General features: G+C 45.5%; 1 long non-coding RNA gene across 1 annotated transcript in view; it reads left to right on the top strand.

Moving 5' to 3' along the window:
* Positions 1 to 14,411, top strand: part of LOC103884926 — an 82,050-nt gene extending 67,639 nt beyond the window's left edge. Inside the window, exon 2 of the long non-coding RNA XR_004183630.1 lies at positions 14,224 to 14,411. This is a non-coding gene — a long non-coding RNA (uncharacterized LOC103884926). The remainder of the gene's footprint in view (positions 1 to 14,223) is intronic.
* The last annotated feature ends 941 nt before the right edge of the window (positions 14,412 to 15,352 follow it).

The following is a 15,352-nucleotide window of genomic DNA, read 5'->3' as shown; positions in this document are numbered from 1 at the left end:
CAGTCACCGGCCAAACCCTCCAGGGTTCAAACATCAAAGGGTTTCTTGGCATCCTGGAGATTCACCCTCTGTAGCTTCAGACCCAGTGTTTAGTTTTGCTCCAAGGCAGTTGTGTTTCTGTGTTTCTGTGTCTGCTTTGGGGAGTGAGCCTCTAAGGAAGTGAGGGTGGCAGGGCCAGGTGGAGGGAGACATGGGCTGGTAAGTTGGGTGCTGCCTAGTCCCCAGGGACCTCCAGCCTGATGGGACGGTTGCTCAGGGTTGTCACAGACTGAAAGGGAGGGGGCCTTGCATGCATGCATCCTTGGCAACCTTGCAGCATCCTTGCTGCAGCCAGTCGCTGCCATCGCCCACCCCCTGTGGGCCACCCTTGCACAAGGCAGCTGTTCTCTGTGGCCGGGGCAATGCCCAGTGTATTAGTCAACTAGGGTTGCCGTAAGGAACTGCCACAGACCAGGGAATGGACACAACAAATGTAGGGAGTTGCAGCTCTGGAGATCAAGGTGTTGGCAGGGCTGGCCCCTTCTGAGAGCTGTGTAGGGAGGAAATCTGTACCGGGCCTCTCTCCCAGGCTTAGAAGTGGCAGACCTCTCCCTGTGTCTCTCCACATTCTCTTCCCTCTATGCATGTCTATCTCTGTGTCCAAATTTGTCCATTTTAAAGGACACCAGTCCTGGGCAGGCGTGGTGGCTCATGCCTGTAATCCCAGCACTTTGGGAAGCCAATGTGGGCAGATCACCTCAGGTCAGGAGTTCCAGACCAGCCTGACCAACACGGTGAAACCCTGTCTCTACTAAAAATACAAAAATTAGCCCGGCATGGTGGTGCATGCCTGTAATCCCAGCAACTCAGAAGGCTGAGGCAGGAGAGTCTCTTGAACCAGGGAAGTGGATGTTGCAGTGAGCCAAGATCGCACCACTGCACTCCAGCCTGGGCCACAGAGCGAGACTCTGTCTCAAAAACAAACAAACAACAACAAAACAAAACAAAAAACAAAAACCATAAAAATACTAAAAAAAAAAAAAAAAGTAAAAAACACCAGTCTTATCGGATTGGGACCCACCCCTAAGGACTTCATCTTCACAAATTACATCTGCAACAATCCTATTTCCAAGGAAGGTCATTCTGAGGTTCTGAAGATTAGGAATTCAACTTATTTTTCTAAGAACAAAATTCAACCCATAACACCAAAGAAGATCCCAACTGAAAGTCATCAGTAGGTGATGCCCCAGTAACTGGGTGATGGGGTATGCTGGCCTCAAAGACGGCATTGCAGTGTCCACCTCCACAGCTTTGCTGAAAACCTAGAAAATTTTTGAGTAATCTAAATTTAGTTTTCATTTTGTGGCTGAAAGCCGTAAGCTTTGTCAAATTAAATAAACCGTCTAGTCAATGTTTCTATAACGTTGACATTTATCTTGCCATCTAAAATAGATGTACCATAAAAGTGCACATTAACTTTGTCAATTCCATATTTATTTGAATTCCAAATTTTTCTTCTCTTCATCCCTGATTTGGGCTTTTAGAATGACTGTTGGTTCTCAAGCTTGTAATATACAGTTTCATGCCATTTATTTCATAGTTTTCTCGAACACATAAGAAAATGTTTTTCCCTTACCTTATACGTATTTTTTACCATAAGGTGATTTTTTACTCTAATAAAAACTCAGATTATTAGTGATACACTATTCTCAAATCACTATTATGTAAAATTTTCTGAGGAAACCCACTTATGCCGAAATTGCTCTAAGACCTTGTTAATTGGAATCTTTGGATGAGGATGAAAAAGATTCCCTATTGTCAATTTCGCTTCATCCTATGCAGCAGTAAGTCATGACCAAATGAAGGGGTGAGCGCACTGGATGGGGAGTTAGGAGGGCTGGGTTCAGACCCCTGGCCTGCCACTCACTTGCTGTGGACCTCGTGCAAATACTCACAGCTCTCCTATGTATTTCCACATCTGGTGGGAGCAGCAGCCCAGGCAGCGGCTACTGTTGAGAGGGTGAGTGGAGGATTGTACTTATTCTAGGGAACTTTCACACGTGGTCACCACAGCAGCCCATGGGAAAAGCCAGTCCGGACAGCCAGTGCTGTTCCTCCTAATGTGTTATTCAAAGTACTTTAGCAAGGCTGGTTAAATCTATTGCAGGCAGAGCTCTCTTTGTTCCAGCTCATCATGAACTGCAGGTTGGTTGGACACAAGAGCAGTAGCCTACGCAGAGTAACTGGAGGGACACTCACAGGTCTCCAAGGCTCCCCACGATCAACTTTGTTTTCCTGTCAAAGATCTGATTTCTCTCACCTGGTCAGAGTTTGACTTTTCAGAACATTGCATTGACTTAACAAATACCTAAGTCAAATGAGTTCATGGGGACCGCAAAGCCAAGAAGGCCACATTAAAGTACAGATGTTGCTAGGAGGGGTTACTCTTAGCTGACTTGACTTGTTAACATCAAAGATGTCAAAGCTCGAATCATGTTACTGTGATCATGGGACAGAGAAGACTTAGGTTTTGCTTGAGGTCATGGAGAGGGGACACGAGAAGGGGCATCCCTACAAGAGGGGAGTTTGGGGAAGACTGGGCCAGCCTGGAAGCAGCAGGTGCCTGTGTATGAAGCAGAGTTTGGTGGGAGCATGAGTAGAGGCAACCAAAAGGGTCATCATGACTTTGCTCTGGACTCTCATTTTGGGAAAGAAAGCAGGGAATGTGGTAAATGTAAACAGTTTTCTCAAAAGCATGACTTTATTAATATGTGTAGCATAATCAACTTATTGATATGATATTAACATTTACATCAGTATATTACAATTAAAAAAACTAGAGATAATAACCAACATCTATCATGACTTTGGCTACCTTAAAAATTCTAAATCAAAACGCTTGCCACTAACGTTAGTGCATCACTTATGTAGTGAAAATCGTGGTCTAATATGAAGCATTTGGCCCAAGGCCAGGTCTGTAACAGGTACTCAATGCACATTTATTATTGGTATTATTATTATCTAAGAAGCTTGGGCTCCAATTTATAGCTCTAGTTCTTAACCACCCTATAAAATAAGGTTTCTGAACCTTACTTGAATGCCAGTTAAATTACACTCAACATTGTATTTAGTAAATTACATAGACATTGTATCAATTTCCTGTCTGCTTACTAGTTAAAACTTCAATTAATTTGGGGCAGAGTTCTTCCTGGTATTGAGTCTAGCTGTCCTTGTAAAAACTGGAAGAGGAATAGTTGTCATGAGCCATCACATCCTGTCTTGGGCACATGGCAGCACTGAGACATCCTAACAATTTCTACAAATGCATAATAGTGTTAACTGTTATGTTTGTGTCAACTGTGGTTAAATAAGGGGAGTTCTCTACTCTTGGTAATAAAATTATCTTTTCACTCTTTATTGTCACCAAAGCATCATTCACCTGTTATCTCATTTGAAACTCATCAAAGTGCTGTGGAGTAGGATGACCACAGATCTGGACCCCAGTTTATTGAAAAGGAAACTGAAACCAGAGGGACACTTCACTTTTGGGAGTTTCATGGCCTATGAGCAGTGTGAGCGCCTACGTGACCAGCAAGATTAATTTGGTGTGGTTTCTTCTTTCGAATCCTATTTTTTTAATGACCAATAAAGCTATCTCATGAATAATATAAAAGAAAATAAACACTCTTACTGTAATTTAGTGTGAGATTGTAATCACAGATTGTCTTAGCTCTTTCAGGCTGCTGTGAGAGAATGCCATAAACAATGTGACTTATAAACAACAGAAACTTATTTCTCACAGCTCTGGAGTCTGGGAAGTCCAACATCAAGGCCCTGGCTGATTCAGTGTCTGGTGAAGGCCATTTCCTGGTTCATAGACAATGCTGTCTCACTTCATTCTGTCTTGTAGAAAACAGAGAGGGAGAGAGAAGCAAGCTGTCTCTCATTTCTCTTCTTATAAGGGCACTAATCCCATTCATAGGGCTCCACCCTTATAACCTAATCATCTCCCAAAGGTCCCACCTCCAAATATCATCACACTGGGGATTAGGTTTCAACATATACAAATTTGGATGAATGTAAACATTCAGTCTATGACATCACACACTGGCCCCCCAAATCCTCAAAGTACATTCGTTCCATCCAAATAGACCCCCAAATCCCAATTCACTCCAGGACCAACTCAAAAGTTCAAAGTCCAACGTCTCATCCAAATAAGATCTAAATAGCAAATGAGTTTGACTAAAGGTATGATTCATTCTGTGGCAAATTGTTCTCCAGCTGTGAACATGTGAAATCAAACCAGTTATGTGTTTCCAAAATACAATGGTAAGGCAGGCATGGAACAGACATTCCCATTCCAAAAGTGAGAAACAGAAAAGAAAAAAAGAAGTTACAGGCTCTAGGTAAGTGCAAAATCTAGCAGGGCCAATGATATTGAGCCTAAAGCTTGAGAATAAACCTTTGAGACCCACCCCCCCCACCCGCCGGGGCTGCAACCCTGCCTCTGAGAGACACTGGGCTTTTCCAGGCAGAAGTCAAGCCCCCATGACTCCAGGTGGTCCTGCCTCCATGGCTTCCCTGGGCATCAGCCAAGTATGGGGCTGTCAGTGGTGGCCCTGCCTGTTGAAATCCATGTGGAGGTAGGCATGCTTCCTAGGCATGTGAGCCCTGGATGCCAGCAGAGATGGCATCATGCAATGCCAGCAAAATTTTCTGCCTGTGATATAGGAGTTAAGAAGAAATTATTTAGGCAGATGGTGAGGGTATGGAAGCCTCAGTAAGGTTTTCCTTTTAATATAAAGCAACTCTCAAATCATTTTTTTCCTAACAAAGAGCAGCCTGTAAAATTGAGCTGCAGACATAGAAAAGGAAGCTGGAAGCTGGCACAGGTGAATCCCGGCAGCTGTGCCAATAGGAAAAAGCTACCTGGGGCCTAGGCGTGTCTCACATGGTTGCTCCATCTTCCCCTTTCTTTGTCAACCACTTGCACAGTAAGGAGCAGGCAGCATGGTGCCGCACAAGTGGAGACCCCATTTGCATAATATAGGATTAGGATGGGTGTCCAGCTTCCTCGTGTGCTATGTAAATGTCACACCTGGTCTAACCAGTCTTTGGGCCGGATGTAAATCCAACATTACCTCCTCAGGCCTGTCTATAAAGCTCGGTCCACTCCACCAGGGGTCAGAAGTCCCACTCAGGAGCCCCTTTCTCTTGCAGGAGACAGAACTGTTCTCGTTCTTTTGCCTATTAAACCTCCGCTTTTAACCTCACTCCACATGTGTCCATGTCCTTGATTTCCTTGGCATGAGGTAAGGATCCTTGGGTATTACCTGAGACAATGACACTGCTTCACCTACACCCACTGAAGCCTGTGTTGCTCCTGCCAGAGCCACACTGAGGCTTCCCATGCTCTGAGGGAGCAGAGCCCACCGTGAGAGATGACGGTGGGCCAGTAGATGTGGTGCTTCCACGGATGCCAGTGACCTCCATTTTGAAACTGCTGTAACCCCACCCCTAGCCTTTGCACTCAGCCTGTGATAGGAGGGGCAGCCCTGATGATCTCCAAGTTGCCTTCAGGATCATTCTTCCACCCTCTCGGAGAATATATCCTGGCTTCTGTTGGGATGGATGATCCTACTAATCTCTGTATCAAATGGTCACTTAGCCACATCCTTTGCATTCTCTTCTAAACATGTTTTCTCATTCTCCTCAATATGGATAGGCTGAGAATTTCCCAAATCCTTAAGTTCTGCTTCCTTTTCAATGAATAATTCTGTCTTTAAGTTGTTTCTCTCTTCTCCTGTTTGCTGTAGGCAGTTGGGAGAAGACAAGCTTCACCTTCATCCCCTTGCTTGGAAGTAGCTTCAATTCAATATCCAATTCATCGCTTGCAAGCCCTAGCTTGCACAAAACACTAAAATTTAAATTCAGTTTGGACTAGTTCTTTGCTGTTTCATAGCAAGAGTTGTGGTTGCTTGTTCTCCATTTTCCAATGGCATGTTTCTCATTTTGTTCTGAGACTGCACCAGGATGGCCTTTACCATCCATGTCTCCACCTACCTTCGGGATGACTTACATATTTTCTAAAAATAAGGCTTGCTCTGCAGCTTTCCTCTCTGCCCGCTTTCTAGTCACCTGCTGTTGTAGATTACATATTTGTGTCTACCCACTAAAGCTCTTGTGTCAAAATCCTCACCCCCATGGTGATTGTATTAGGAGGTGGAGCCTTTGGGAGGTGATTGGTTCATGAATGTGGAGCCACATGGATGGGATTAGTGCCCTTATAAAAGAGGACCCCAGTAAACAGTAAACTCCCTCAGTCCTTCGACCATGTGAGGATACAGGGAGCCAACTTAGAATCAGAAAGCAGGACCTCATCAGATACCAAATCTTCTGGCAATTTTTTTTGTTCTTTTTCTAACTTTTAGTTTCAGGGACATGTGTGCAGATTAGTCCTATAAATAAATTACATGTCACAGGGGTTTGGTGTGCAGATTATTTAATCACCTAGGTAATAAGCATAGTGCCAATAAGTAGTTTTTCAATCCTCACCTTCCTCCCACCCTTCACCCACAAGTAGGCCCCGGTATCTGTTGTTCCCCTCTTTGTGTTCATTTGTACTTAATATTGAGCTCTCACTTCTAAGTAAGAACATGTGGCATTTGGTTTTCTGTTCCTGTACTAATTCACTTAGGATAATGTCCTCCAGCTCCTTCCATGTTCCTGCAAGGGACATGATCTCACTATTTTTGATAGATGCGTAGTATTCCATGGTCTATATGTACCGCATTTTCTTTACTCAGTCTACCCTTGATGGGTCTTTAGGTTGATTTTGTGTCTTTGCTATTGTGAATAGTATTGCAATGAACATATGGGTGCGTGTGTCTTTGTGGAAGAATGATTTCTATTCCTTTGGGTATATATCCCGTAATGGGATTGCTGCATTGAATGACAGTTCAGTTTTTAGCTCTTTGAGGAATCACCACATTGTCTTCCACATGGCTGACCTAATTTAGATTCCCACCAGCAGTGTGTAAGCACTACCTTTTATACACAGCCTCTCTTGTGGAACTTTGACTTCAGACTTCTCAGCCTCCAGAAACGCGGGAAATAAGTTTGTGCTATTTATAAACCATTTGGTGTTTTGTATTTGATACTTTGTTATTGCAGCCTGAAGGGAATCAGATGCCTCTCAAAGGCCCTGCCTCTGAAGATCATCATGTTGGGGGTTATGTCTCAACATAGTCATTTTGGGAGAATATAAGTATCCAGGTTCTAGGAAAAAATATGTAAGATCTTGAGCTTTTGCTGAGTTCTTCTGCCTCTGAGCTTTGTTTGTCCGTCATGTGGTTCTACCTGCCTCTCTGACATGCACCTGCAATGGCTGAGTCTCCAAAGTCATCATGTGCCTGCAAAGTCCAGGTAGTCTGAACTGTAGCATGGTAAGATGTTCGTGTTTGAAGGCACAGATCTGGGAGGTCCCCCTTTGTGTGTGCCCACACTGCTTCTTGCCTCCCCTAGAGCAGTACCATGTGCTCCCAGGACATGTCAGTCAGCAGCAGCAAGACTTGCTGTGCAGAGGAGCATTGTGTCCCTGTCCTCCCATGTCCCCTCTGCACATCCTCTGCATGATCATCTTACTGGTCTCTGTAGAGGTCTCTTGAGGCCTTAATATTTCCACAAATGTTCCAGGTTTCAAAAACGTCTGAATGTTCTGACAATTCAGAAAATGTCTTGGAAAGTCTGCTCTGAGCTAGGCACAGTGCAACGTGAGGCTAGAAGAAGGTGAGCAGGCTCTGTCGTCATGCTTATGGTACTTGAGCCTGAGAGGGCAGGATGGTGTGAGTCTCCAAGTCACTTGAGAGTGGTGTGGGTGTGAATCCATATTATCCCACTCTGGGATGCTGTCCAAGCCAGCCTCCAAGCTGATGAGGACCATTGACACTATTGGAAAGCAACACATGTCTTAAAAGCACTCAGGACCCATGGGAGAAGGGAACATGAATATGAGGTGGGATGAAACCAAAGAGAACTTCTGCTAGCTACCATAACGTTAGTGGGTCTGCATTAGCAGGCAATAAGAACCAAAACACAAATGGTCTACTTCACAAGGTATTTCTTCAGGAATGGTATGAGGATTTAGAACAACGATACTCAAAATAGTGTACACTCAAGACATCTGGGAGTAAGAGGTTTCATTTGTACTTTAGGGAGGGCAAAGAGGTGTTAGGCTTATAAATGCTATCATGCTTCAGACAGACATGTAAACCCCTCTGAAGATTCATGATTGCAGTAATAAAATGGCTGTGTCAGGTAGCCATGGTAGTCTTTGAGGCAGTTAATTTTCTCTACAGAGGAGGAGTTCAAAGGCCCAGGTGCAAACAGGTGCAGGTCCGGGGGTATCCTTCCTAGATGCAGTGTGTGTGGGAAGGACTGCAGAGCTTTGTGACTCAGGAACCGTCTCCTAGTGAGGGGAAGTCAGGGCTCCTGATATTCAATTCTTTTGGATCACAGTAATCTGGTGGAATAGGGAAATTCCAGGGATCCACATCCCTTCACTGCCAGCAGAGGTGGAATTCTCTCAGAGTCTTGGTACAAAGGGCGTGTGTGATGGCCTGGAACATTCAGAAAATGAAGTAATAGTCACCACAGAGTGAAATGGCTGCATGTTTCTCCAGCTTGCAGCTGCTGGCCCAAACACTGATGAGACCTTACAGAAATACGTTACATCTTTCTAAGATCAATTCCCACGAGAAATGACAAAATTATTATTTTAAATTATTCTGTGACTACATTTCCCCTGCTATTTAGCTTGAAAGCTGAAAGAAGGGTCTTACGAAGATGCTATTTTATTTATTTATTTATTTTTATTTTAAGTTCTGGGATACATGTGCAGGATGTGCAGGTTTTTTACATAAGTAAAAGTGTGCCATGGTGGTTTGCTGCACCATCAATCTATCACCAAGATGTTAAGCCCTGCAAGTATTAGCTATTTATCCTGATGGTCTCCCTCCCCCTCACCCCTGACAGGCCCCAGTGTGTGTTATTCCCCTCCCTGTGTCCATATGTTCCATTGTTCAGCTCCCTCTTATAAGTGAGAGCCTTCAGTGTTCGGTTTTCTGTTCCTGTATTAGTTTGTTGAGGATAACGGCTTCCAGCTCCATCAATGTCCCTGCAAAGGACATGATCTCTTTCCTTTTCATGGCTACATTGTATTCCATGGTGTATATGTACCACATTTTCTCTATCCAGTCTATCATTGATGGGCATTTGGGTTGATTCCATAAGAAGACACTATTTTATTAAATAGTGAAGAATGGAGCAGAGAGAGCTGATGCTTTAAAACTCCTGATGGCAAGTGGATACCGAGTGGTGTAGGTAACAAGCAGCCTGCTGCGGGAACAGTGCTGTTAAGATTCCTGTGGCCCTACTGATGAATGAAAGCAGCTCCCTCTTACCAAGGGACTTTGTCACATGTAGCATGTTACTGTGCTGCTGGAAAAGGGGCTTGCCGCCCTCCAGTGTTTCAATTCAGGAGCCCTCTACCATCTCTCAATCATCGTGTGTCCAGCCCCTGCCAACATCTTTGTCCTCAACTTCTGCCGGTGAGCTGTCCTCCTCATATTCAGAACACTAACCATTCTTTACTTTTTGTCTTGGGGCAGTTTGATTCTAGAACGTGTCAACAGAAAATGAGCTCGATGGAAAATGAGAACAGATGGTGTGTTTGCAGGCAGAGGAAGTGTAGGCCCAGGTTCTGCTCCCTTCTTGCTGTGAGAAAGTTGTTTGAGCTACCTAAGATGCAGCTTCCTTTTCTGTAAAAGAGGAGTAATTTTAATCACACCTATATTTAGGGTTGCCTAGAGAATCAAAAAGAACCTTTTTTTTTTTTTTTTTTTCTGAGACAGGGTCTTGCTGTCATGCAGGATGGAAAGCAGTGTCAATCACTGCTCACTGCAGCCTCAACCTTGCAGGCTCAAACCATCCTCCCACCTCAGCCTCCCTAGTAGCTGGGACTATGGGTGTGCACCACCACACCTGGCTAATTTCTGTGTTTTTTTTTTTTTTTTTTGTACAGATGGGGTTTTGTCATATTGCTCACACTGGTCTTGAACTTTTGCTCAAGCAAGCCACACTTTTTGGCCTCCCAAAGTGCTGGGATTACAGGCATGAGCCACGGCACCCTACCAAACAGAACTTTTTTGAGAACGTGTTTTCTGAACTGTTCAGAGTTTGGTGGATGTTTAATTTTACTATCCCAGTCAAAGCTCCATTGTGGAGCCTCTGGCAAGACCGTATTTCCAACGTGCTTGTACTTCTCTGGACTCCCTCCAATGTCATAACATCCTTCCCCATCCGTGTGTGCTGGAGCCATTTCAGATGATTTCAGCTTAGAAGAGACCCAGTGGGGGTCACAGTTGGCAGGGAAACCCCAGCACAAGCAAGCTGTCCTGCTCTGGAGACCCCCAGCATTGTAGCTCCATGAGGGTCTTGCCTATAGGAGAATGGGGAAATCCTGGAGAGCAGAGAGGGGGTCCAGGCTCTCAGCACACCACAGACACTGCACGTGTGATCTTGGAACAAGAGCTCTTGGGTTCTGGTGGTCCCAAAAACCCTCTCTGTGGAGAAATCCACTAACTTCTAGCTTTAATTTACTAAGGTGAAAATTTCTCCTTTTGCTGAAATAATAACTAAAGTATATTTTCTGTAACACAGGAGGCCACTACTTTGTTGCCCCATCTGAAGCTAGCATTGTCCCCACATAATTTGGGAAATCACTTTGGCAGTGGAAATATAGATAATGTGATCTCATCAGGACTGAAATAATTCACAAACCAAAATATCATTCATAGACCAAGAGAGAGAGAGAGATGGAGATAGATAGATAGAGAAAGACAGAGAGAGAGACAGAAAGATGGAGATCTGAAGAAAAATATTCAAAAAAGGGTTCCCTAGCCAGCATCTTTATTTGAAATTCCAGGAACTAAGATGGCTCAGAAACATAACTGTCTTTGGAATATAGTACAAGCTCTAGTTCCCCTTCTAGTTGGCAGAATCAAGGTCCAGGTTTCTAAAACATGGAGTGCCTGGAGAGACCTTAGGCTGTGGAATCAGGGTAGCTTGAGTTCAAACACCTGCTCATGTTGCCTACTATGTGGGGACCTCAGTCAGCACACCTGGCCTCTCGTGGCAGTTCCTCTGGTCTGGGCAGGGCTTGGCTGATCTTGACTGGGATCATCCATGTAGATTGGCTGGGAACTGCCCAGTCTGGGATGGCCTCGCCTGACATGCTCTGTTCTGCACGACCTCATACTCTACCAGGTAACTGCAGGCTCATATACAGTGTCTGGTCAGGGACCCAAGGGAATATGGTACTAGGCTTGGATTGGCACCCATCACTTCTGCCACACTGCACTGGCCAAAGCAAGTCACATAAGGGCAGTCAAAGTGTGGGAAATAAATTCTACGTCTTGAGGAAAGAAGGTGAAAAATCATATTGCAAAAGGGGGATACATACATAGAAGGAAATAATGATTGCTATTTTTGAAAGCAATTTAACACAAAAGGTTAAAAACAAAAAGCCAAACCAAAACAAAAATTCAGGTCACCGTTCAGACTTGGGAAGGAAAAAAATCCTAGTTATACTATTGAGTTGGTGGCTCCTGGCATATCTTACCTTCTGGCATATCTTACCTCTGCTCTCGTTTCTGAGCTGAGATGAGACCCAGTCCCATCTTTAGCAAGGGAAGGGGATGATTGCCTCATCTCCACCATCCTCACACCTGAGGTGATCCTGGCAGACACACGTGCTGCTCTGGAGCTGTGATAATTGGGATAAAGTCTGTACTAGTCCATTTTCACTTTACCCCTTTCCTGAGTTGAGGTGTTAGTAGAGCTCCCTGGATATAAGGGTTTGTTCTTTTATCTGTTTCCAGCAATGGCCTCTTGACAGGCCGTTGTAGATAACAGGAGAGACATATGGGGAGAAACTTTGTGAGCCTCCTCTGAAGTGCAAATGAAGTACAATCAAACTTTACCTGAATTTAATTTCCTTATTGTTTTGCCAATTTGGAATCACTGTATATAAAAGGCCCCTTCTCCTGCTCTCAATGAGCTTGGAGTTTACTATGGCCCAAACTCAACCCAAATAGCACAAACGGGTTCTGACACAACCTCTGCTTCTCCTGAAAGATGTGAGGACTCAAGGATCTCCCTGGAGCTCCTGTTCATTGCACTGAACGCTGCTGGCCTCTCCCCAGGAGCAGGCTACAAACCCACCGTGGGGTCTCCCCAGTCTCTTAGATGTGCTGACCTGGAGCCAGCCTACCTGCTAACAGTACATTGGATGCCTCCTTTGGCACAAAGCAAACTGCTTGCAGGATGTACAGAGGGACTCTGTCCACGTTTGCATGTCTCAGGCTCCTAGAATCTTGGGAGGAGCAGAAGCCAATACTGCCCCTTGTGCCTGCAGGGATTGTGATCACGTAAGCCACGGTGGGATCTGAGAAGATACAGTGTTTAAAAAAGCTCAGATCTGGGCTGTGGAATTTAAGTTGGTAACCCCAATTGCTTACAGTTGAGTCATGCATTTACATAAATGTTTTCATGCAAAGGAGATGAAATAGAAGAAAAAATCCTTTCTTTGTCAATATTAATACTGAAGCAAACTCTGCTTTTGTGTAAAACAATGAGAACATGATGAGTGGCTATTGATAGCAACAGTGAAAAATGCACACTTGGCTGGTGGCTGTTCAACAAAATCAGGGAGGTTTGTTTGTTAAAAAATATAGTTAATAAGAGATGTCTTTGCAATGTCTGTCACCAAATTGTGATGGAATGAAAACCCCTGCAAAACCAGGAGATATTTTTTAAAAACCTGTGATTTTTTTCAAGATCAGAAAACACAAATTGGATGGAATCTCTCCCCGTATAGAGACCTCAGCAGGTTTTTCTAACAAAAGAAAGCTTTTGCACCCAGAGCCTGGGAGCAGCGTGTTACACGGACACTCCCGTGAGCTGGACAAGCAGCTCATTAACCTGCTCACCATGCCTGCCGGCAAGTAGGTACGAGGCATCGTTATCTGCTTTTCACAGATGGACAAGGCAGAACCCAGAAACATTACACAGGTGACTCCGCAAGTGGCCCTGGTGCTCTGCTGTCCAAGGTCAAAATGCTTTCTAGATCCTCTGAGCAGGCAAGTAGGTTAAGCAGAAAGAGGGAACTGAGAGATAGCTTGACGGAAACCAGAGTCTCGAAGTCCCTGAGAGCTGGGGCCTTGTTGGAACCCACCACAGCCCCAAAATGCTACAGTGGGAACTGCCCCTTGGAAATGATTATCTGGTCCTCCTAATTAGATTTTATCTCTTAAAATGCAAAACTTTAGAAGTGGACGTTTGGATGAAATGTAAAGTATGAATGATTTTATTTTACTTTTTAAGTACTTAAACAAAGGCTGCCTGCTTCTTGGTTTTGCAAATGTTACCTCTTAACCTTGATTCCAAACAGATGTCCAGTCTCCAAAGCCCCCATGTGGTCAGCCTCTTAGTGCACCTGGGTGCTGGTTCTTGTTTGCTTTCTGCCTGTCATCCCAGTGACCCCAGCACGCCCATGCTTGTGTGCTAATGGCCACCCCAAAGCAGACCTAATGAGGTGCACCAAATGGGGCTGCAGTGTGCGCAGGGGGGAGGTGCACACCTCATTAATCACCCAGGCTGTCTTCTGGGCCTGAATGGTCTGACATGGGGCATTGTGAGGGCGCCTGCATCTGCCAGGCCCACCAGATGCCTGGCACAATCTCCTGGCCCAGGGAAAGCCATTCATCTATGTCCATTATTGGCCACGGTGGGCTCAGCTCCTAATTAGAGCCTGGTGAAAGGAAAGAGAGAAGGTGCATGCACCCTCTCAGGCTGTGCTGGAATGGGCCTGTCTCACCTCACACAAAGGGCCAGTGGCATGGCTTCCAGGGTCAAGCCAGGAGTGAGTGCCAGAGAGGCTGGCCTTGTCAGAAACACTCCCAGTGCCGGTGCCTCTGGGCGTCGGGGAGCCAGGCTCTGCATTTGTGGGCTTTTATCTCACAGGCTGGTCCCTGGAACTGAGAGGGCTGGGATAAGTGGGCTGCCTTGAAGACACCAGGGCCATTGCGTTGTCCGGGAGGTGGGAGGTGGGTCCACACCCCTCTGCCTTTCTGCCCCCTTGGACAATGTTTCTCAGTTCTGCACCCTCTGTCTTTTCACCATCAGATGTCAGAGACTGGCCCGGCATCATCTCTGCAGTGGCAAGACAGCAGGACTTGGATGGCTCCGTGAGCATGGCTGCAATCATCTCTCTCTCTCTTTTGCTCCCTCTAGCTCTATGTTACATGATCTCCCCATGATCCTTTACAAACTGTACCCATTGAAAGATCTGACAAACAAACTTACAGGCCAGACCACCGTTGTGTTTTTCAGTTGGTTTTCTTTTGTTTTCCTGAAATGAAAAATAAATTGATCTGCTGCCAAATTACCACCGCAGGAATTTACTGGGGGCTTGTTTGAGAATGCTGCCTCCTCTCTTGGAGCTGCAGGGTTTCTACCAGCCCAAAGATGCTAAGGAAAGAGACTGGACCTTCCTCTCAGGCCAAGACAGAGGCGGGAGCACCCCTCCTTTGGAAGGAGGTTGGATGTAGTTCACAGAGCAGAAGTCCAACAGCTTGCACATGCCGGAGCCAGCCAGGGTCAGCTGGGTTTTCCCAGTGGGGGTGACAGAGTGCTGTCAGTCTTTACTGGATAAAGGAGTTGCCTCCACAAGATGCAAACAGAAGCTGAGGACTTGCTTGAGCCTCAATGAGGAAATTTGCTACAAAGAAGCTTCCAGAGAATCCATCCAGACAGATGTGTATTCATTCATTCATTCATTTATTGTGCACACCTTTCTATTTAAGAGACACTGTACCCCAGATCCTGGAATACAATCAAGGGAGGTTCCTGGGAACTTTGAGGGCCCTGTGGAGCCATCCCTTGGGGGTCTGTTTCTGGTCTCCAGCCTCCAGTGTGGGGCCTCGCTGCTATAAGGTCACATGGGGAGGCTACTCAGGATAAGCCTAGAATGGGCCTGAAGTTGAGCCCCTTCACCAGGCCCCCAGCAAGCCCCTTCCTTGGAGTTGAGTCTTCCTTTTGCTTTCCTGCCCTCGTATCTCCCCTTCAGCCACATCGATTTCCATGAGAGCTGATTTTCACCCAGGAGAAGGATGCCTGCTCCTTCCAACAGAAGCCAACACAGTTGGCCACCAGGAGGTGGCCGGAGATGTCTGCCCTGGGAGCCATCCAGAGGAACCTCTTCCCTGGCTTCTGAGCTGAGACGAGACCCAGTCCCATCTTTGGCAAGGGAAGG

This window comes from Papio anubis, chromosome 5, assembly GCF_008728515.1.
Source record: "Papio anubis isolate 15944 chromosome 5, Panubis1.0, whole genome shotgun sequence".
In the NCBI taxonomy this organism is placed as follows: Eukaryota; Metazoa; Chordata; class Mammalia; order Primates; family Cercopithecidae; genus Papio; species Papio anubis.
This window is presented reverse-complemented; position numbering and strand designations above follow the sequence as displayed.